This window comes from Tachypleus tridentatus, chromosome 4, assembly GCF_004210375.1.
Source record: "Tachypleus tridentatus isolate NWPU-2018 chromosome 4, ASM421037v1, whole genome shotgun sequence".
NCBI lineage: Eukaryota > Metazoa > Arthropoda > Merostomata > Xiphosura > Limulidae > Tachypleus > Tachypleus tridentatus.
The window spans coordinates 27,369,561-27,394,565 of record NC_134828.1 but is presented as its reverse complement, the minus strand read 5'-3'; the positions used below and the strand labels follow the sequence as shown (position 1 = coordinate 27,394,565).

The 25,005-nt window shown below is 35.3% G+C and overlaps 1 pseudogene across 1 annotated transcript in view; it reads left to right on the top strand.

Moving 5' to 3' along the window:
- The window catches only part of LOC143248734 (twitchin-like), a 301,767-nt pseudogene that overhangs the window by 5,585 nt on the left and 271,177 nt on the right, over positions 1-25,005 (top strand). Inside the window, exons 2-4 of the transcript XR_013027162.1 lie at positions 6,493-6,939; positions 10,369-10,390; positions 24,724-24,886. The product of XR_013027162.1 is annotated as a twitchin-like (transcript). The remainder of the gene's footprint in view (positions 1-6,492; positions 6,940-10,368; positions 10,391-24,723; positions 24,887-25,005) is intronic.

The following is a 25,005-nucleotide window of genomic DNA, read 5'->3' as shown; positions in this document are numbered from 1 at the left end:
AGAAACATATCTGTTTCATATCTCACCTCAGTAAACAATATAGAAACATGACTGTTTCATATCTCACCTCAGTAAACAATATAGAAACATAGCTGTTTCATATCTCACCTCAGTAAACAATATAGAAACATAGCTGTTTCATATCTCACCTCAGTAAACAATATAGAAACATATCTGTTTCATATCTCACCTCAGTAAACAATATAGAAACATAGCTGTTTCATATCTCACCTCAGTAAACAATATCACCTCAGAAACATAGAAACATAGCTGTTTCATATCTCACCTCAGTAAACAATATAGAAACATAGCTGTTTCATATCTCACCTCAGTAAACAATATAGAAACATAGCTGTTTCATATCTCACCTCAGTAAACAATATAGAAACATAGCTGTTTCATATCTCACCTCAGTAAACAATATAGAAACATAGCTGTTTCATATCTCACCTCAGTAAACAATATAGAAACATATCTGTTTCATATCTCACCTCAGTAAACAATATAGAAACATAGCTGTTTCATATCTCACCTCAGTAAACAATATAGAAACATAGCTGTTTCATATCTCACCTCAGTAAACAATATAGAAACATAGCTGTTTCATATCTCACCTCAGTAAACAATATAGAAACATACAATCACCTCAGTAAACATAGAAACATATCTGTTTCATATCTCACCTCAGTAAACAATATAGAAACATAGCTGTTTCATATCTCACCTCAGTAAACAATATAGAAACATAGCTGTTTCATATCTCACCTCAGTAAACAATATAGAAACATAGCTGTTTCATATCTCACCTCAGTAAACAATATAGAAACATAGCTGTTTCATATCTCACCTCAGTAAACAATATAGAAACATAGCTGTTTCATATCTCACCTCAGTAAACAATATAGAAACATAGCTGTTTCATATCTCACCTCAGTAAACAATATAGAAACATAGCTGTTTCATATCTCACCTCAGTAAACAATATAGAAACATAGCTGTTTCATATCTCACCTCAGTAAACAATATAGAAACATAGCTGTTTCATATCTCACTTCAGTAAACAATATAGAAACATATCTGTTTCATATCTCACCTCAGTAAACAATATAGAAACATAGCTGTTTCATATCTCACCTCAGTAAACAATATAGAAACATAGCTGTTTCATATCTCACCTCAGTAAACAATATAGAAACATAGCTGTTTCATATCTCACCTCAGTAAACAATATAGAAACATAGCTGTTTCATATCTCGTTTCACTAAACAATATAGAAACATAGCTGTTTCATATCTCACCTCAGTAAACAATATGGAAACATAGCTGTTCTGTGTGTAATAAACCACCAACTTTTCTAATATTTCGTGGGTTAAAAATAATTTACCTTGCACGAGATGACCATTTAAAAAACAATTAAAAACAACTATAAACGTGTTGTTAAACGCATTGAAAAGTTTTCATTTAACTAACTAACTCTGTTTAGTATTTTATGTTTAACTTTTTTGCGACAGGCCTCAACTAATGGCTTTGTTATACATAAGAAAATCTTTTCCAAAACCATATTATATTATTGCATTAATTTTCCGGGAATCACTATTCCGACAATCTCCTCCCCCAGAATGAGATGGTTTTTGCAGCTCCTTATTCTTTCAATCTTTGTAAAATATGTATGTCTCGCTAAGCACACACACATTTTTAACTCCTTCCCATAAGACTGATATACAAATCAAATAATCGACAAGATGGCGAATGGTTAAGAGCTCTTTTTATCGAACGTTAAAATATTTTTACAAACTTTATAGATAACTGGCCACACAGTGATAATTTGTTGAGCTATAAAATGAACAAGTGTTTTTTTTACACATTCATTAACTTAAGATAAAAAATAAGCATCTTAAATATTCAAGTTTCAAAAGTAGAATATAGTGCTTATGACTAAGCATGACACGTATCCCTCATTTATAAATAGCTACTTAATCATTTGTTTAAGCCTTCACTGAACTACAGAGATGCTTATTTTATTTAATTATATTTTTATAGGATGTTTTCAGACGTAATTTTATCATTTTCCACTTTCTATGAATTTGAAAATAGAGATATGATGTTTTAGTTATGATTTCTCCTCCTTATGTAAAGTGTGATAGTTTTATATAACGTATAACTAGGCGGTAAACTTGAGGGCATAAACTCCTAAAATTCGGAGTTTAAATATTTCAGTGAATACAGAGCAGACAGCCCGCTTCAACAATAGCAGACGCACTAAAATTGTTTTAGTAAAGTCCTACTAGTGGGGTAGCGGGTAAGTTTACGGACTTACAACTCTAAAATCCTGGTTTCGATTCATTGTGTTGAACAGAGCGCAGACAGCTTATTGTGCAACTTTGAGCTAAAACAAATAAATAAGAAATCATTGAAAAGAAAGAGGGTGTCTATTTGACTTGTTACGTATTTTAATTTATCTCGGATGAGTCTGCGACATATAATGGTACGTATATACGATTTCAAATACTCAGAAATTTTAATTTTGAAGTTAATTAATTGTCAACATGTATCAAAATTAAAATATTTGCCAAAAAGATTGATGCACATAATTTTTTCCTTGACACAAATAAACAAACAACAACACAACTTATAATAATGACTATTACAAATAATGGTTTATATACAAAAGTTTTACAAACAATACCGAATCGTGTATCTGTTATAGACTGAATATTTTATCTGCGATTCACGATGAGAGAATTAATTCTATGTTGACATACAGTACATCTCATTTGACGGGAAGTTAGCTAGCTATTTCACGTGAGTTTTTCCAGACGAAAATATCTAATGTCCTTATAGAAATACGAACGTCCGAAGCTGATTCACTGAAGTTGAACGGTTTGTAACATTAGAAATCTACAAATGTTCCTTGTAAAGTATCTTTAGTTTTCCGATTAATAAGTATTATCACAGTTTTAGCTTCCGAAGTTTATAGTATACTAACTGTAGCAAACCAACAATATAAAATTGTCTCTCCGCGTGTTACGATGGCTACCTTTTGTATTCATTTGGCGAGGTTCTCGAAAGTTCATTTGGTAACAATACTGGTGGTAGTCTCAAGTATCTTACAAACACACATAGAACATTGTTGATTCTTAGAGTCGATAATCTTTTGTAAATTTAGAGTATAGGCGAGACTTCCGCAATACACGTTTAACATTACATTAAACTGAAACAAACATAGATATTAAAACAAATATATAATAGTAAATCCGTTGCAGATTCTAGAGGATATTTTAACATATTTATACTTCCTGTAACTTTGTGTGTTTCTTTCAGAAGATACTTTCTAATCTACTTTAACTTTCTAATTATTAAAATGAAACTTTACAGACTGTTGCTCTATGGGGTAGAATACTGAACATTCTATATACACTGTTCTATTTTTGATATCGGAATGTATATGAATATTGTTTTTTGGTTAATATTATATTAAGTACCAGCTTACCAGCCATACGGACTTCCTTTTAATACTAGATGCTCATATAAACTGTCCCACCAGTGGCACAGCGGTGTGTCTGGGAATTCACAACGCTAGAAATTGGATTTTGAGTGGTGGGCAGAGCACAGACAGCCCATTGTGCAGCTTTGTGCTTAAACTACAAGTAAACACAAAAACAGTATATTACCTTAAAGTTTCAAGTCTCTGGATGCCATGACACAACCTGTTTATAGTGATATATAGCTATGGATGCCATGGTGCAAGTTATGAGTGGGAATATCCAGCTATCTATGCCATTTTTAATCTGTTTATCTTTATATCTTGCCACGAATGCTGTGATGCTGCCTGTTCGTGATGATAGCTGGCTATGGAAGGTGTACTAAAGTCTGTTTATGATGATATTTAGCTGTGGATGCCATGATGCAGCTCACCATGAGACGGAAAAATTGTATACAACGTCGTCATTTTGTAGTTTTATTGCTTAGGCTTTCTTCTTGGTTAAAAGCTGATTGGTATATCTCACTATAACATAATTCTTTCATTTTTCCAATTGGTTTTACAATGCTTAGTTTCGTAAAGGATCTGATGTGGATCCTTAATCAGCGGTCAGTCTAGCAGTTTTATTCGGACTACTAAATGTTGGATTTTAGTGTTTAGTTGGTGTTTTTCGGAAGCTTAGTGTTGGACCTAGATCATCAAGTATTTGCTTTGTTAAGATCTTATTTGGTTCCACTTCATCGAGTCTTTTAGTTGCGTTCGGATATTCATACTTTTAAGATTTAGTGTAGTATGTGTGACTTCTGTCCTCGTCTACGAACGTAATAAATATGTACAGCATTTGTAGGACTAAATACAATGACAAAATATGACAGTCCAGTTAACACCGGCCCGGCATGGCCAGGTGGGTTAAAGCGTGTGACTCGTAATCCGCTGGTCGCGGTTTCGAATCCCGGTCGCACCAAACATGCTCGCCCTTTCAGCCGTGGGGGCGTTATAATGTGACAGTCAATCCTACTATTCGTTGGTAAAGAGCAGCTCAAGAGTTGGCGGCCGGTAGTAGTGACTAGCTGCCTTCTCTCTAGTTTTAAACTGGTGAATTTGGGACGGCTAGCACAGATAGCCCTCGAGTAGCTTTGTGAGAAATTCAAAACAAACAAAGGAACCTGTTGAATAATTACGTTTAAGCATAGCACCTATTTTATAATTATTCGATTACAGTTAACTTTCTAAGTAATAATCAGCTCTTCAGTTTTGTGATCCTTACTTCAACATCACATTCTTTTACTTGATTTTGTGACATTTTATTTTCCTAACGTTGAAAGCTTCACCCAAAACTTTTCTCGTCAATGATCTCGTTTTAGTTTTTTGTATGGGGGAATTCTTTAGGATAAATATGTCACGCAGGGTTTTGAAAAGCTAATTTTACAAATGTCTATTGGAATAAGAAGTAAAGTTTTCAACCATCTCTATTGGAATAAATAGTAGTTTTCTACAGTCTTGACTGAAATAAACAGTAAAGGTTTCAACAGTTTCTATTGGAATAAATGGTAAAGTTTCATCAGTTTCTTTTGGAATTAATGGTAAAGTTTCATCAGTTTCTTTTGGAATTAATTGTAAAATTTTCACCAGTCTTTTCTGGAATAAACAGTATAAGTTTCATCGGTACCTGATGGAATAAACAGTCAAGCTTTCATCAGTTTCAATCAGAATAAATAAAAGTTTCCACCAGATGCTATTGGAAAATATAGTAAAGCTTTCACCAGTCTCAACTGAAATAAGCAGTAGAGGTTTTGTTGTTTGTTTTAAATTCGCATAAAGTTACACGAGGACTATCTGTGCTAGCCGTCCCTAATTTAGCAGTGTAAGACTAGACGGAAGGTAGCTAGTCATCACCACCCACTGCCGACTCTTGGGCTACTCTTTTACCAACGAATAGTGGGATTGACCGTAACATTATAATGCTCCCACGGCTGAAAGGGCGAGAATGTTTGGCGCGACGAGGATGCGAACCCGCGACCCTCAGATTTACGACATGCCGCAGCGCATTGGAATGTATTAATACGCTTGGCCATGCCGGCCCAGCAGTAGAGGTATCATTGGAATGTATTGAATAATACGCTTGGCCATGGCGGGCCAGCAGTAGAGGTATCATTGGAATGTATTGAAATAAGGTTGAAGTTTTCAGTAGTTTCTAATTATCATGCATGGAAAACAAATTGGCTTGAAATTAGAGGAAACTTTCGAAAATTAAGTTTTCTATCGTGACACCCTCTGCTCCTAAAAGTAACAACGATCTAAATTCTTTCTTACTGCCTAAGAATTGATTCGAAGTTTTTCTTTTCGTTTTCTGTTTATTTTAGGTAAGTAGTGTCAGACGGACCATTACGGACTCAAGTCCTTCACTAAGTATCACTCATTTTAACAAACGTCTTTATTTTAACTAAACGGGTACATGTTGGTATAAACGAAACTGAAACCAGTACTCTCACGTTGTTTAAGAATAAAGGACCCAATGTTTGTGTGAATTGTCGGAAAAAAAGTCTATTTTAAACAACATATAACAAATCTAACCAATAAAAGCACACTTGACAAACACCCACTTATCAGTAACGTTTTACATGTCAGTGTATATTTCCTTGTTTAAAGTTGTCGTGTCTGAAAGTTTTTGTGTTTGAACTGTGTATAGGTAAGTCATAATCACACAAATATATTTATAGGACCGCCGATAACGAGAGTACAGAGGGGATTACACCTCGAGACCAGGGTCGTCAGGTGGGCTCGTGTGAGAGCTCAGCAAATTGATTTTTCAGAATACATTAACAACTTTTTCAAGGTTCGAAAATTACATTTTATAGTTAACTGATATTATGGGGGCAAATATCTTGAGTCATTTAAAGTGGGGACTGACAAGGAAGGGTGATTCAGGTTAGCAGATTTTAGTTTATATATTCCCTGGAAATTCGCCTCTTTCCTCCTCGTATTTAAAGTACTGTCTTCTCGTTTTGCAGATAGACGCTTTCCAGTTGATGTTTCAACACAGGCTCACCGCGATACTTGGTGAACGTTCCGCGAAACTCTCCGTGTCGTGCACGGACCGTGTCTCACGCACTTAGTGCTCGCGTGCGGTGGAAGCAGGCTGAAAATGGCCATTCAAGATGAAGTTGCTCCAACGTTTGTACATAAACCAAAACTGAGACAGGAAGATGATGGAAATAAGTTAGTGTTCGAGTGTCAGTTAGTAGCTAACCCTCGTCCGGAAGTAGCGTGGTTTAGAGAAGAAACTAAACTTATAGACGATCTTCGAACTCTGACTAAAGTAACGGAAACTGGACCGAACAAATACAACATTAGCTTGGAGTTGGATGACGTTATCGAAACAGATGCTGGATTGTATAAGGTCAAAGCAAAGAATAAGCAAGGAGCAGTCAGTGCGTCGATAAATTTGAACTTCACTCGTAAGTATCTCTGTTTGTAACAGGGCTACTAAGACAACATACATACAACTGTGTTTTATACAATAAGTGACCCGTTGCATTTCGTACAATAAATATTGTCTTCCGATCAATAAATAATATATTGTGTTCCATAAAATAAGTAACATGTTATGTTCCATACAACAAATAATATGTTGTGGTCGATATAATAAGTAACGTGTTATGTTCCATACAGTGCATAAAATATTGTGGTTGATTTTATAAGTAACGTGTTATGTTCCATACAGCACATAAAATATTGTGTTCCATACAACAAATAACGTGTTATGTTCCATACAGTAAATAATATATTGTGTTCTATATAATAAGTAATCTATTGTTTCGTACAGTAAGTAACTTATTGTTTTCCGTACAGTAAACACTACGTTCGGCATGGCCAAGTGGGTTAAGGCGTTCGACTCGTAATCCACGTGTTCGAATCCTCTTCCACCACACATGCTCGCCCTTTCAGCCGTGGGGCGTTATAATGTGATGGTCAATCCCACTGTTTATTGGTAAAAGAGTAGCCCAAGAGTTGGTGGTGGGTGGTGATGACTCGCTGCCTTCCCTCTAACCTTACACTGCTAAATTAGGGACGGCTAGCGCAAATAGCCCTCGAGTAGCTTTGTGCGAAATTCAAAACAAACAAACAATCTATGATTTAAAATAACGAGTCAAATTTTGTAAATTTGATATTCACTAGTTATTTGTTCGTCACTCTTTGTTTGTTTAAATGAAAGAAATGCTTTCTATATTTTCTGTTTTGTTGACTTCTTTCAAACGAAATGTTTGTGAATCAGGTTTTACAGGGTAACTCGTTACCTATATTTCCATACCTTCCTATAAAACAGCTAAGTTAACGTAAGAAGCAAACTTGAAATAAAAATATATTTTCAGTACGACACTAGATGGCATCACGTAAAGAAAGCAAAGAAAGTTTTCTTCCATATACAATGGAACGCATCGTACAAAAGCACGTAATTTATGTCAGGAAGCTAAGAAATCAGGAAACTTTCCTTGACTATGAAACGATTAAAATAGCTACTAATTTTTTCATACTACAATTTTTTTTTTCTAACAGAACTTTATGTAAACCTACAACATGGAAACACGAATGCATATTTTCAAAACTACTAAACGTTTCCGTCATTTAAATGAAAACAAATAAAAACAGCAAAATTTCTTTAAAAGATGAAATTTCAGTACGGTTAGTTTATTGTTTAAGCACAAATCTACACAATGGGTTATTTTTGCTGTGATCGAAATCAGATTTTTAAATGTATGAGCCCTCAGATTTATCGCTGAACTACTAGGGGCTTTCAAGAGGAAGGTGATAATTAAATCGGTGATTGCTATGTTTAACCACCAGATGTCTAAAAACGACCGATGGAGTGCAGTTCAGCGAGAGCTTGCCAGAGTAAACATAAATCAAAGTGCTACGTCTGGCGTCGTTTGTTTTGTATTTATTTAACCTGATTTTTATTACACAAAATTTTCGAACTGCATGAGCTATAACTTCTACACGAGTCTCCTGTTTAATGGGATTCAAAATTTAATTTTTATCATTGGTGTGATAAATAATGGCTTGATTTTTGTGGAGGTGTATAAGCAAAAATTTTAAACAGTCTCACTGGTTAGACTAAATACAAGAATAGATGGATTTATTTAACTGTTACCACTAGCGCACCCAGTGGTGAAATATTTAACTAGTGCGAACATAAGAAACATTAAACACTGACAAAAAAACATCACCACCAAAACGGTAAGTAAATCACTTTTAAAGATTAGTTAATGTACACGTTCGTAGCGCACAAAGCCGATTAAATACAATTTACTTGTTATGAACTTATAATAGTATTATTAAACAGTTTCTCTGAAGGTTGCAGTGTCCAATTATTCCTAGCTTGCTTTGTAGACAAAGTAATGATGACCGTTAGAAATATTGATTCTCATCAAGTTTTCCGTTAACAATTACATACCTTAAAATTTATAACCATTTGTTGAAATTACACAGTACAAAGCCGTATTAATTCTTCTGAATTAGTCTCACTGTTAATAATTAGAAAACTTAACTTTCGAAACTACTTGTTCAATTTACAATGTTGCTATCTGTTAACAACTACATATCTTAACTTTTAGATATATTCGTATTACAAGTAGGTATTGGCCTAGCATGGCCAGGTGGGTTAAGGCGTACGACTCCTAATTTGAGGGTCGCGGCTTCGCAAACCTGTCGCACCAAACATGCTCGCCTTTTCAGCCGTGGGGGCGTTATATTGTGAGGGTCAATCCCACTATTCTTTGGTGAAAGAGTAGCCCAAGAGTTGGCGGTGGGTAGTGATGACCAGCTGCCTTACCTCTAGTCTTACACTGCAAAATTAGGGACGGCTAGCGCAGATAGCCCTCGAGTAGCTTTGCGCGAAATTTAAAAAAAGTACGTATTAGCCTTTTTAAATTACGCCTGCCTATTAAAAATTGCAAATCCTTAATTTTCAACAGTTAAAACCTTAAATTTTATAAGTGTTTAAGTTTAAAGAGATGTATTGTTGCTTTTATTAATTCTGCCTGTTGATAGTCATATTTATACAATCCTTAAATTTGATAACTGTTTTGAAGTTAATAAGACGCAATTGTTGCTTCATACTAAGCCTTTCTGTACCAAGTAAAACAATAAATTTTATAACTATTTCTTCATATATCAAATACATATTATTTAATTTATTTAGTCTATGCATTAACAACTATAAACCTTACAATTTTATAACTGTATTTAAATTTTTAAAACTGTTGTTGCTTGAATATTAAGTTTTAGTATCAATAAGTGCAAACCTTAACTTAAAAAATATATATATTTGTTTACACAACAACGACGTGCTGTTACTTCATATTAAGTATTTCTGTTAAAATTACAAACCCTAAAACTGTTTTTGTTGCATGTTTCTTTAAACCAACTCTTCTTCTTAACTATTACATATCATAAATTTTTATGTTCAAATTTCGAAAATGCACTGTGACTTTTACTAAGTCTATCTGTTAACAATTGAAAACCGTTTTATAACTTTGTTTAATGAAAATGAGATACATATTGTTGCCCAAATATTTACCCTTATTACTAACAATTACAAAACTAATATTTTGTGTTCTGATTCCGAAACATATCGTTGTTTCTTATCAAAATTACAAAACTTAATTTCTTAACTATTCATTCTACGTGTTAATTAAAATGCTAAGCCTAATTATCATTTCTTAAGTGTGTGTTTACACAAAAAAATATTTAGTTATTTAAATGAATCTTTGTGTACTGTTTTCTTACACTAATTTAAAAAAATACTGCATATTTTACTAGAAGTGATAAATAATAGTTTTCTGGAAATTAAGTGAAGACTAATTTTGTTGTTTTTACTATTACAGCTGCAGACGAGCCTTACGACGAGTAAGTAAACAACCTCATTCACAACTTCTAATAATGTAAAGATCTTTGTTGAAACGATACCTCAATATAAATTATTTTACCAAACTATCCAATAATGTAAACTAAAATACTGTTTATTTAATAATGTTCTGCAGGAAAAATATTGCTGTAAAACAAATAAAGTTTAAAACAAGTACGAAGTTAGTTTTTAGTTTGAGAATTATTTAATCTCGGTAAAATTTAAAAAAATAAGTTAACTTTGTAAGGTTATAGCTTAGCATATACACCCCTAAATGTTTTAACAGATGTTTCAACGAGCAGTTATAAGAATATCTGAAAAAAATACAATTTTTCGAAATTGATAATACGTGGGCCGTAAATCTCCCTCTGGCATTTTACTGACCACGTTGTAAGGTTGACAGCAAAATATAAACACGTGGAACCACGGGGGCTGTAAACTTCTGTCCAGGTCTTAACAAACCACATACCTAAATGTTTTTTGAATAGTCAGGTAAAGTACGTGGTACTTTCATTATGGCCTGGCATGGGTAGGTGATTAGGGCGCTCCACTCATAATCTGAGGGTCGCGGGTTCGAATCCCCGTCGCACCAATGATGTTCACCCTTTCTCCTGTGAGTGCGTCATAATGTTACAGTAAATCCCACTATTAGTTGGTAAAAGAGTAGCTTAAGAGTTGGCGGTGGGTAGTGATGACTAGCTGCCTTCCCTCTATTACACTTCAAAATTGGGGGCGGCAAGTGCAGATAGCTTTTGTGTAACTTTGCGCGAAATTTAAAAAAAAAAATCATCTTAGTTTGTGTTAATGTTTTCTTCTTGCATACTTCGTGTAAAACGAAGAGTCTACTTCGAAATAGACTTATGTATGAGTCAGGATACGAGTTCCTTTTGGCAAAGGTGAAAAAACGTTTATTTAGAAAGCTCCTGAGTTTAATGCTTAACGGAAATACCAAAAATCTACTTAATGTTGTTTGTACTGCTGAAAAGTACGTGTATATAAAGAACCTGCTGACCTAAGCAGTTAGTCTTGGTGGAAAAGAATATTACACTAAGTCTACCGTCACTCTCAGCGCCACCGTATTTAGACGGATAAAATTGGAAACCATTCTTTCTCATTTCGCTTATGAGCTAATACATTCCCAGTTACGTTTACACTGATTGTAATTATAACCAATCATTAGAGAAAAAAAAAGTGTGTTTAATTATTAGTAGATGCGGATTGGTTCCCCAGGATGTCGGGAAACTGCATTTCATTGTTTCGCTACTTTTTGTTTATCTATTTCTGTTAATTAAAATTGAAAGCTATAATTTTGTTCTTTTGTTATTTAATCAATTTGATATACACTGAAAAAGATACAGGTCAGTTATAGGATGTACAATACCTTATTTGGTGGAGCATGATATTTACATGTAATATTTATGTGATGTTACCCGAGGGTCTCGGGTTCGAATCCCCGTCGCACCAAACATGCTCGTCCTTTCAGCCGTGGGGACATTATAACGTGACGGTCAATCCCACTATTCGTTGGTAAAAGAGTAGCCCAAGAGTTGGCGATGGGTGGTGATGACTAGCTGCCTTCCCTCTAGTCTTACACTGTTAAATTAGGGACGGCTAACGCAGATAGCCCTCGTATAGCTTTGCGCGAAATTCAAAATAAACCAAACATCACAGTAAGACCGATGCTAATTTAAGTTACGTCATTTGTTACTAACAAAGTACGGGATTCCAGTTATAAGTCTATATATAATAACACTTCACAAATATATTGTATAATATTTATTAGTTGTTGCTGCCAAACAGGCCTACCCACCTGAGCGTGCTTTGTGAGAGCTGGTATCGAAGCAAAACCTCGCTGGCCGCGACATATAACCTGCAACTCTGTTTTGTTACTTTTATCCCTAAGAGACGACCATGGCTAATACAAACGGTGGTATTGAACGTTATTCGAGGATAAAACGTTTTATTGTTTTTGTCTATACCAAAGCCACATCGGATTATCTTCTAAGTCTATCGAGGGAATCGCCCCCCTTCGTTGGTGTCTTGATACCTCTGATTAAAAGAAGCTGTCATTTTGTCTTCAGTTAAGGATAAAGAAATATTTTTTATAAATTCACTTTAAAATAATATATATATATATTCAGGGGTGTAGATTTTTTACACCCGATGGGGAGGATGATTTTTGAAACCACTTATGTGGACTGTTCAATTTGCAAATTGGGAATCTCTGATTACGTGAACCTGAAAGCTGTAAACATGCAGTCACAGAGCAATCTTGTTGCCACGAAACTTGCATGTATACTTAGGCCTACTGACTGATACTTACGAACTATCGCTTAGATCGAAAAGCTTAGAAGCACGCCTATATTAAAGATTTACATTTCGGCTACTGAAAAAGCCTACATCTAGGCCTAATTATGTAATTCGATTGGTAAGAATACGAGAATCACAAGAACAAACACACAATTTGAAGGCCTGTGATGCAATAGAACAATTCAACAGACCAAACTGTAGGGGGGATGATTGTATGCATCGTACCTTCACCTAAAATGAAGGGGGGATGTATCCCCATCCTCCCAGGATCTACGCCCCTATATATATTGTTAGATGTATATGACTGTTTCAGTTTAATACAAGTGTTATTATTTAGATAGTTTATATAGCCCGAGTGTAAAATTTAGTTATTTTTCGAAGTGATAGTTTATCGCAAGTGTGTTTACGTCGTATAGTTTAATAGTTATGAATTGGTAATTGGTATATTAATAAGTCATGTTACTAGAACTCTCTGAGTTTTTCTGTTTAATTGAGTATTATTGCATCATAATATCTAGTAGTGTGTGGAACATTTTAGACCTTCCGTGTCGAAAACATAGTTCGTTGTAGTTAGATCTCGACTGCGCGATTGTAAGTTTCGCCATAAAGAGCGTATAGTGGAAATTTTTAAAGTAAGATTATCACTGATTGTAATAACAGAGTATAATTCGTTTTGTCAAATTGCATTCTAAAGTAACTGAACCAGTCTATGCGAACTTTGACGAAAACGAAACAATTATTTAAAACTCTGGATAAAACTGTGATAACCAACAGTGTAATGAACAAATTGTACATACGTTTGACTTGTTTTAACATATTATTTTAAAACAAGTGGACTCTGTGTTGTTGAGATATATCGCCAACAAGTCACAGACACCTACTGTAAATAATCCGGCCTATACACACAACATGACATATAGATTATTTTGACACTGTGTATTCGTTGGTCTGTACTTTATTGTATTGTATTTGGTAGCTTTGAATATGACCTTGGTTTTATTTAAACTTCGAAACAAATTAAAGCAAAGCAGTAGAATTATAGTTGAACTATAACTTTATGTTAAACTGACACTTGTTAAGCAATAAGCTTGATGGCTTGTAACGTTAGAATTCTGGGTTCGTTCCACGAGGGACACAGCCATTGTGCAGTTTTTTGCTGAATCATAACACTCTGAAGTTTCGTTCTGGCCTTGTATGACCAGGTGGTTAAGGCACTTGACTTACATTCTGAGGGTCGCAGGTTGGAATCCCCATACCACTAAACATACTCATCCTTTCAGCCATGGGAGATTTATAATTTTACAGTCAATTCCATTGTTCGTTTGTAACAGAGTAACCCAAAAGTTGGCGGTGGGTGGTGATGACAAGCTGCCTTCCCTCTAGTCTTTAATTGCTAAATTAGGGACAACTAACACAGATAATCATTGTGTGGCCTTATTTGAAATTCAAACCAAACCAAAACAAACTCACGTTATCAAAGCTGATTGGACTTTAATGTGGTAGTACATGAAATAAGGAACTAACAGTTACATGGACAAATCAATACATTTGTCCACTCATAAAGCAGAAAGAGTTTTTTCTTGCCATGTCACGTTCAAAACATATGGGTGACATCAAAGAAAATTAGGCAATAATTTGTTAACCAAATTATTTCTGTTACAGCTTTGTGAAAGCCTTCGTTCAACAGTAGGCCTTATGAGGTCTTAGGTATTTATGTCATCGCTTGCATAAATAACAACTGTTTTAGCGTAAAGTAGGTTTAGTAAGTGAAATTTAATTATTACATATGCCTGCGAATTTAAACTTCATAAAAGTTGTTTTGGTTTCAACACCAGATTTTCTATAATTCAGCTACTAAGATTTCTAAACTAATATTTTATTTTTACTATCAAATAAGGTTTATTTTAAAAATCGAAAAGACAAAAAATCTGTTACTTAGATCAAATTATTGTTTCGTTTACTTTGTCAGTGGTTGTCAACATTTTACGCATAACAAGATGTGGTCAGATTTCAATGAAAATGGTTCATTTATGTTGAAGTACATATGACGATTTGTGAAAAATATGTACGTAATGGAGCAAAATGGATATCATTTTCGGATCCAGCGTACGAGAACCACTGTACAACGTGTTTGTTTGTTTGTTTTGAATTTCGCACCAAGCTACTCGAGGGCTATTTGCGCTAGCCGTCCCTAATTTAGCAGTGTAAGGTTAGAGGGAAGGCAGCGAGTCATCACCACCCACCACCAACTCTTGGGCTACTCTTTTACCAACGAATAGTGGGATTGACTGTTACATTATAACGCTCCCACGGCTGAAAGGGCGAGCATGTTTGGCGCGACCGGGATGCGAACCCGCGACCCTCAGATTACGAGTCGCACGCCTTAACACGCTTGGCCATGCCGGGCCTATACAACGTGTAAAAATTTCAAGACGATAACACCATCGCAGCCTTGTATTATTATTATTTAAGAAACTTACAAATCAAAATGAGGACAGAAATAAATAGCATTTATTTTGTTTAAAACCAGTTATTTGTTAATTTCATTGTTGTTGTAGTTTCAAACTTTCAGCTTACTTTGCTATTAATAAAAAATTAGGAAATTTGAATTTTTTTCAAATCTGTCTCAGTAGGTGGATGATAATGCCACATATAATAGTATGATGGTTACATTTTTATCTTGTTAATGAGATGAGATATATTCATTGTAGTGAAATACTAGTCATTACAGCCCCCCAGTCGCACAGTGTTATGTCTGCAGGCTTTACATGAAATACTAGTCATTACAGCCCCCCAGTCGCACAGTGTTATGTCTGCAGGATTTACAATACTAGGAACTGGATTTTGATAACCATGGTGGGCAGAGAACAGATAGCTCATTGTGTAATTTTCTGCTTAATTATAAATAAATAAGGTATTATATATTTTATGTCTTTATGTAAAGTTGTATGACAAACAAAGACAATAATCAAGGTATTTAACACAGCAGCAGCGGGATCTAGTGAGAGTTGTTAAACGCACACGTGGTACAGATGGCTTAATGAAGGTTCTTGTCAGAGTAATAGCAGGTTTTAATGGAGGTTACTAGACACACGTATGGAAGAGTAGGCTTACTCGAGGTTCTTATTACAGTAACAAAAGGATCTAGTGTGGGTTGCTAAACACAAATGGTACATTAGGTTTAATCAAGTAGTTTATTATTCAGAGACCAAACTGTGATATGACATATTAAAACAGTGTGCATAGCATTCATAGTCTAAACTACGATACAGCACACATTACAAAAGTATGTATATTGTTCTATTTCTAACTATGACACAACACAGACAAGAAAGGTGTCATATTATTCTGCTTAAAACTGTGAAATAACACAAACTAGAAGGTGTGTGTATTATTTTAGTGAAACTATAACAATATACATTCTATAAAGGTTTTGTATTATTCTATTCCAAACTGCGACACAACACACGTTAGAAATGTACGCATGTAGGTGTTTTACCCCTGAGTAATCCTAAACCTTATGACACCAACAACCCACTTGAATCTTCTAAGTTTCGTCGACACTTCAGAACCGATTAGAAACTGATTATTCACAGCTAGAGTTTTCTGATAAGTTACACCAAATGTTTCTTTATATAACTTTATGTGTAGGAGTTATGACGTAGCTTTGCAGTTAACTGTGGATATTGCAAACAAAAGTAGGAACTACAACTTAAAGCGAAAATTCCAGCAATGACGACAAAAAAGCAAAAATATTTCGAGCTTATTATAAAATAATCACGTTATCTGCTTGTGCCTAAAATTAAAATTTGTTAAAACGACTTTATATACTAGCACACGGGTTTTGAACCCTAATTCTAATTGACAATGTCCTGAATTCCTAGTTCGTGTTTTAAAAACTCAGGTTAAAAAAAACATGCTAGATATCATACCGGAACGCCGAAAAGTCCTGCGCCTTTGGTGTGTGTTTTCTTATAGCAAAGCCACATCGGGCTATCTGCTGAGCCCACCAAGGGGAATCGAACCCCCGATTTTAGCGTTGTAAATCCGAAGACATACCGCTGTACTATCGGGGAGGGGCTGCCTTTGGTCTCAAGACTCGAAACTTCTAAGCACCTAACTATGTCTGATTCAGAGTTATCCAAGAGCCATCCACTCATAAAAGGGAGCTTAAATGATTGAAGAGTTATCAAAAAAAGTATAGGCCTGTCGTGGCCTGGTTGTTAAGATACTTAATTCGCGGCTTGCGGGTTCGAATCCCATCACCGAACATGCTCGATCTTTCAGCCGTAGGTGCATTAATATGTGACAATTGACTCCATTGTTCGATTAAAAATCCGAAGAGTCGGTGTTGGGTGAAGTTGACAAGTTGCCCTCCCTCTAGTCTATCATTTTAAAATTAGGGACGGCTGTAAATAGCCCTCGAGTAGCTTTGTGCGAATAACAATATACGTTAAAAAGACTTTCTCGCAAAAGTTTCCCCTGGGACATCGGAAAGTCTTCGGATTTTACAACGCTAAAAATAAGATTTCGATTCCCCTCAGTGGATGCAGCAGACAGCCCGATGTGGCTTTGTTATAAGAAAACACACACACACTTTGCCCTCAGTGGTACAACGCTATGTCTGTGGACTCACACCGTTACAAACCGGATTTCGATACCCGTGGTGGGCAGAGCATATATAGACCATTGTATAGCTTTGTGCTGAATTCCAAAAAAAAACTCGCAAAAAAACAACACAAAAACTTGAATTATTACCAAAACCTTGAATTATTCAGCTATCGAAAAACTGAATTTTTCATTTTTTTCCTGAACGTTTCTACCCCCGAGAAGAACGAATTTATGTTATTCACTATTAAACCAAAAAATCTCGAACGGCAATAAAAATTTAAAGAAAGTTATTTAAAATGGCTCGACCGTACAATAAAAGGATTTGAAGTACCAGGAGTTAAGCCTAATTAAATTTTTATAACATCTCATAAATGAAAAATCCTGGCTCAAAAAACAGTCAAAAAAATTTCCTTCTTTGATTATTCAGCATTGGCTACAACTTGGAAAAGAACGTTGACAAAGCGACTGTACAGAGAAGCTTTTACAGGGAACTAAACTGTCAGAAAAAATAAATAACCTTGTTAACTTACTGGTAAAGTATATTTTTAGCTCCAACAAGAGAACTGAAAACATGTCAAGCTGTTTAGATGCACAAGAAATTTGACTTCTTGTTAAGTACGGCTCTACACTTGCAACAAACTTCTAAATAAGGTTTTTACATTCTTGTAAGTACAGATCTACAGTAGTAACAAACTTCTAACTGAGGTTTTACACTTTTGTAAGTACGGAACAACAGTTGTAACAAACTTCTAACTGAGGTTTTACACTTTTGTAAGTACGGAACAACAGTTGTAACAAACTTCTAACTGAGGTTTTACACTTTTGTAAGTACGGAACTACAGTTGTAACAAACATGTAAATAACGTTTTACATTTTTGTAAGTACGGATCTGCAATTGTAACAAACTTATAAATAAGGTTTTACATTTTTGTAAGTACAGATCTACAGTAGTAACAAACTTCTAACTGAGGTTTTACATTTTTGTAAGTACGGAACAACAGTTGTGACAAACATGTAAATAAGGTTTTCCATTTTTGTAAGTACGGATCTGCAGTTGTAATAAACAGTGATGACGCGAAAACTCACTTGTACAGAAAAAATATATATGTAAAAACGACTGGTTTGGGTTGAGAAAATTTTTATGTAGAGAAGCGAACAACGTTTCGACCTTCTTCAGTCATCGTGAGGTTCACAAAGAAAAAAGAGGTAACTGACCGATAGCTGACCACATGTTTGAAGGGAGTTGTGTATCTGAGTGTAGGAATGTAGAGGGCGTGCTTAAATGTTTGATTATATTTATTAATATAGGTATAAAGGTGTTGCTTTGTATTGGGGGCCCGGCATGGCCAAGCGTGTGAAGGAGTGCGACTCGTAATCTGAGGGTCACGGGTTCGCATCCCCGTCGCGCCAAACATGCTCGCCCTTTCAGCCGTGGGGGCGTTATAACGTGACAGTCAATCCCACTATTTGTTGGTAAAAGAGTAGCCCAAAAGTTGGCGGTGGGTGGTGATGACTAGCTGCCTTCCCTCTAGTCTCACACTGCTAAATTAGGGACGGCTAGCACAGATAGCCCTTGAGTAGCTTTATGCGAAACTAAAAAACAAACAAACCTTTGTATTGATTTATTTTGGGCTTGAGTTGTTGTATAAGTAAGGCTTCTTTAATTTTGCGTTTGTTTATGTTTGTTTCTTTATTTAGTATTTGGGTGTTTTCTGTGGTTATGTTGCGTTTATTTGATTTGCAGTATTCGAAAACGTGTGAAGGTGACTTTTTGTGTTCTCTGAATCTGGTTTCAATTTTTCTACTTGTTTCTCCAATATAGAAGTCGTGACAGTTATGACATTGTATTTTATAAATAATGTTGGTGTGGTGTTTGTCAGTGTAGTTTTTACACAGTATAGACCTTAGTTTTGTGTCTGGTTTTTGAATAAGTTTGGTATTAACTGGTTTGTTTTGAATTTCGCGCAAAGCTACTCGAGGGCTATCTGTGCTAGCCGTCCCTAATTTAGCAGTGTAAGACTAGAGGGAAGACAGCTAGTCATCACCACCCACCGCCAACTCTTGGGCTACTCTTTTACCAACGAATAGTGGGATTGACCGTCACATTATAACGCCCCCACGGCTAAAAGGGCGAGCATATTTGGTGCGACGGGGATTCGAACTCGCGACCCTCGGATTACGAGTCGCACGCTTTAACCCACCTGGCCATGCCGGGCCGGTGTTAACTGGACTGTCATATTTTGTTGCTAGTTTTTGCCAAATGTTGGTTATTTTTCTATTTATATAGGGAATATATGGTATGCAGCAATATATGGTTTCTTGATTTTTTAATTCGTGGAATATATTTACTTTTGTTAGTTGATTTTGCTTTTTATCTAGGTGTGTGCGTATAATGTTTTCTACGGTTTGTGGAGGAAACTTATTGATGTTGATGAAGTATTGTTTTATTTTGTCTAATTCGTCGTTAATTTTATCTGATGAGCATAGTTTTATGGCTGTGTTTATTTGGTTTCTTAGTATGTTGAGTTTTGGTTTTGTTTCATGTGCTGAGTCCCAAAGAATGTATAGTCCAGTGTGGGTGATTTTTCGGTGGATTTCTGTTTTAAATTGTGTATCGGTTCTTGTAATTTTGAGGTTAAGAAATGATATTTGATTGCTTTCTTCCTGTTTACATGTGAAGTTAATGTTCGGATGTATAGAGTTAATGTGATTGAAAAAATTAAGTGTGTGTTCTGTAGATCTGAATCCCGCAATCGTGTCGCCTACATATCTGTAAAAGTATAGTGGTGGACGTAATGCTGTGTTAATTGCTTGTGTTTCAAGTTGTGTCATAAAAATATTGGCTAGAACTGGTGATACTGGATTGCCCATGCTTAGACCATTTGTTTGTATATAGTTGTGGTTGTTGAACATGAAGTTTGTCTTTATCGTGGTGAATTTTATGAGGGTTGCTAATTGGTTCCTGGGACTGTCTATTGATGGGTTAGGGTCTCGGATACAGAGTTCCAAGGCTATCTTGCAGGCTTCAGCGGTTGGGACTTCTGTAAAGAGTTATATAACATCAAAACTGGCTATTAAGGCTTTATGAATAAGTTGCTTAAGATTAGACTTGAAATTAAAAGAGTCTTTGATGAATGAGCTGGCTGATGTTACATATTTGGAGAATGCCCATGCTATGTATTTACCAAGATTGTAATGAAACGATTTATATGTGGACATTATTTGTCGTAGTGGACAATCTGATTTATGAGGTTTGGGGATGCCGTATATTTGTGGTGTGCGTGAGTCGGTTTTCCGTAGGTAGGAATAAAGTGTTTGTGAAATTGTGTTGGCTTTTTTCATTTTTAGTAGTATTTTGTTTAGTTGCGTGTTGTGCGTCTTTGTTAGATTTGTGTGTATTGGTTTAAATTTGTTTGTGTCTGATAGGATCTTCTTCATTTTTTTGATGTATTCATTCGTGTTCATTATGACTACAGGGTTTCCTTTATCTGCTTTTAGAATTTTTATGTTTTTGTCTTGTTTTAGGTTTTTAATGGAATTAATGTCTCTTTTTGTAATATTGTTTTTTAGCTTTCTGATTTGTGAGAAAATTTTTTGAAAAATCGTTTAAGATGTTGTTTTTAGGTGTTTCTGGAAAATATAAATATTTAATTTTTTCTGGGAAGTTTGGCTGTTGGATGTCAATAGAATTGTCGAAGTTGTCTTCTTTCTGTTGGTTGTTTTCTACAGTTGTAACAGTCTACTTCACGAGGTATTATTTGCTATAATAACGAAACTATGAGAATAACAATCTAATTAAAAAACCAGTAACGTTAACACGTTTTCAGAAAAGTTGCAATATTTCTCTTCCTTTCTGTCAGGAAAATAAGAAATCTTTGTTTGCTCGCGAAATTTTGCGTGATATTTATAAAATAAAACACAAGTAAGTCCTAGATGACTGTGCGAATTGTTATTTATAAAAGTCACAACGACCTTTTCATTAAAAGCTGGAACTATTAAGCCTCAGCTGCTCACAATTACTCTGGCGTTATCTGATTGAAAAGTAGAATACAGGGTTGTTGAAAGGGTATTGATTAATATTTACGTCAGTGTAATAAGGAACCAAACGTTAAAGAATTATCAGGTGGAAGAGTAAAACCTTAATTCTGAATCTTTTTCCATTACATGTTATTAAGAACGAAACTTTGAATAATTATCAGATGATGTCATGAAACCTTAGTTCTGAGCCTTTACCATTATATATCATTAAAAACGAAACGATAAATAATTACCAAGTGGAATAAAAAATACCAGTTGTAACCGAGTCGTTACCACTATGAGTTATTAAGAACGAAATGTTATGTAATTACAAGATGGAGTAGAACATATGTAACTGATGTGCTTTCAAAAATGAAGCGTTAAATAATTATCAGACGTATTAAAACACATCAAGTGTAACTAAGGCTCTACTACTATGTGTTATAAAGAACGAAACGTTAAATAATTATTCGGTAAAAATAAAACACATCAAGTTAAACTGAGTCTCTCCAACTATCGAGTTGCTAAAGTCGAGCGATGTTTCAGATTCCTGACTTATTACATTTAGTTTGAAGATATGCTGACTCAAAACATTCTATTTTGCTCTTTGTCCAATCAACAAACCCCACAACACACAGAAACAATAGAGTTTGAAGAGTGAATAAACTTTATCCTCCGTGTAGTAAATATCAAATTGAAAACCAGCAGTAGAAAGTCACGTGTCCCATCTACTAACAGATCTATTGGAATCTAGTACATCAGAAGACACAGATAGTTCCTGTAAAAGAAAGGTTTATTACATCCCAAATAACCATGGACAATAACAATGTACTGTTTTATTCCGGGGCAAAAATTACTTAGTCAATACTAGAATAACACTGACTTTTAACTTGGCTAAGGTTTGTTAATGGCGTCATGAATTGGGATCCTTCCAACACCGGTATCTAAGACCTGTTCTGTTGACATCCACTGTTGTTCGTCTCTCGCACGATCTTCAAAAGACCTAGACAAAATTCTCATTACTTTGTCCAACATATTAGTAATGTTACATTATGAATTGTTATTAACTGGTATTCACAATACACAAGAAAAGCATTTTCCACTGAAAAAATATAACTTATTCCTGTTATTTATAAGAACTCATACCGGGGTATATTAGGCACAGAGAAATAGTAAGGAAAAAAAACAAATAAATTCGTTACGTTACCAAATATGATATCAAATTACTGGCAGGAGAACAGTCACAAATCCAAAAGCTTTACTATCGGACTCATTGTTTATAAAACACAATAGTTCAGAACAGCTCAGAGCAATATCAGTGAAACCAGGTTCTGCATAAAAGAACAAAATAATTCTACCTTTATACCCGATAACAAAGGTAAAGTAGGCATCATGGTAGAAGGTTTGGTTTACTGTCTTCATGTCTGATAACACACGTGAAGTAGGCATCATGGTAGAAGGTTTGGTTTACTGTCTTCATGTCTGATAACACACGTGAAGTAGGTAGTATGGTAGAAGGTTTGGTTTACTCTCTTCATGTCTGATAACACACGTGAAGTAGGCAGTCTGGTAGAAGGTTTGGTTTACTGTCTTCATGTCTGATAACACACGTGAAGTAGGTAGTATGGAAGAAGGTTTGATTTACTGTATTCATGTCTGATAACACACGTGAAGTAGGCAGTCTGGTAGAAGGTTTGGTTTACTGTCTTCATGTCTGATAACACACGTGAAGTAGGCAGTCTGGTAGAAGGTTTGGTTTACTGTCTTCATGTCTGATAACACACGTGAAGTAGGTAGTATGGAAGAAGGTTTGATTTATTGTCTTCATGTCTGATAACACACGTGAAGTAGGTAGTATGGAAGAAGGTTTGGTTTATTGTCTTCATGTCTGATAACACACGTGAAGTAGGCAGTCTGGTAGAAGGTTTGGTTTACTGCCTTCATATCTGATAACACACGTGAAATAGGCAGTCTGGTAGAAGGTTTGGTTTACTGCCTTCATATCTGATAACACACGTGAAATGACAGTCTGGTAGAAGGTTTAAGTTACCGCCTTCATATCTGATAACACACGTGAAATAGGCAGTCTGGTGGAAGGTATGGTTTACTGCATGCTAAAGTGTAATATTTTAGCCTTACTTGAATCACCAAATTATCAACTTATTTTAATACTGTTTACTACAGTGTCTTGATTCACGTTGAGTAAAAACACTCAATGTAAAGAACTGACCGAAAGTATTAGGTGAAATTATTTCTGTGAAAGTTTCATATGGTTAAAACTTCTATTTGCAATCTACAGGACATGGGTTCGAATCTCATTATCGAAAATGACGCTCTCTCAGCCACGGGAGCGTTATAACACGATGATCAAGCCCAATGTTCGTTGAAAAAGAGCAGCTTGAAAACTGACGATGGGTGATGTTGAAAAGCTGCTTTCCCTCTACGTCATAATTTCTGGATTTGGTACGGCTACTCTGTGTATGAAATTCAACAAACAAACACTACATAATGAACCCTGGAAGTAATTAGTGAGATTAATTACAACACTGATGCTATTTTGTTGGTTTTTTTTGAGGAGAAGAATCATATTTTAGACCCTGTACCCAACAAAGTCATTAGCTCACACGTCTTTTATCGCACAAATAATTTATAAAACACGCTTGAAAAACCAATGAAACCTTATCAGTAATTACTATTTAACCAGCTCTAGGTGAATGTAAGCCACTTTTATATTGCTTAGTAGCTTAACAATGACTTCCAGTTAAATGTAAACCAGACTTCTATCAATGAAGGCCCGGCATGGCCAAGCGCGTTAAGGTGTGCGACTCGTAATCCGAGGGTCGCGGGTTCGCATCCCCGTCGCCCCAAACATGCTCGCTCTTTCAGCCGTGGGGGCGTTATAATGTGACGGTCAATCCCACTATCCGTTGGTAAAAGAGTAGCCCAAGAGTTGGCAGTGGGTGGTGATGACTAGCTCCCTTCCCTCTAGTCTTACACTGCTAAATTAGGGACGGCTAGCACAGATAGCCCTCGAGTAGCTTCGTGCGAAATTCAAAAACAAACAAACAATCTATCAATGACAAAATAATGCAGCAGCCACAACGCACTAAGAATTGAAAATACGATTTAATATCAGCTGTTTTTGTGTGTTTTATCTTCTTTTTTTTACAATACGACAATAATACCTGCAATGTATTTAGTCTGTATGACTTTATGTCAGTTAAATAGTATAACAATTCATGAAGAGATTCATAGAGTTTTCTGACTTAAAAAGTTACTTTTCTTCTGCTGTATAGTCTATTCATCTGATTACAATATTACTCATAAAGTGTTGGTTAAGAACACGTTAGTATAATCATATCTATGGTCATTTAGTTAAAGTTCGGAACTTTTCCAGACAAATCGACGGCATCGCGCCGACATATGAAAAGAAGCCGTCCATCCGACAAGAGGATGAAGGCAGAAAGCTATTGTTTGAATGTCGTATTCTCGCAGACCCTGCCCCTACTGTGTCCTGGTACCATGACGGAGCCCTTGTGAAGGATAAGGGCAGATTTAAGGTAATAGGATAACACTATTTACAGAAGTTGCTAATTTTTTTTTGTGTTATAGCTTATTCGATTTTCTCTTTAATTTTTGAGATTAATTATATTAACGAAAAATTGGCAATATTCTTTTC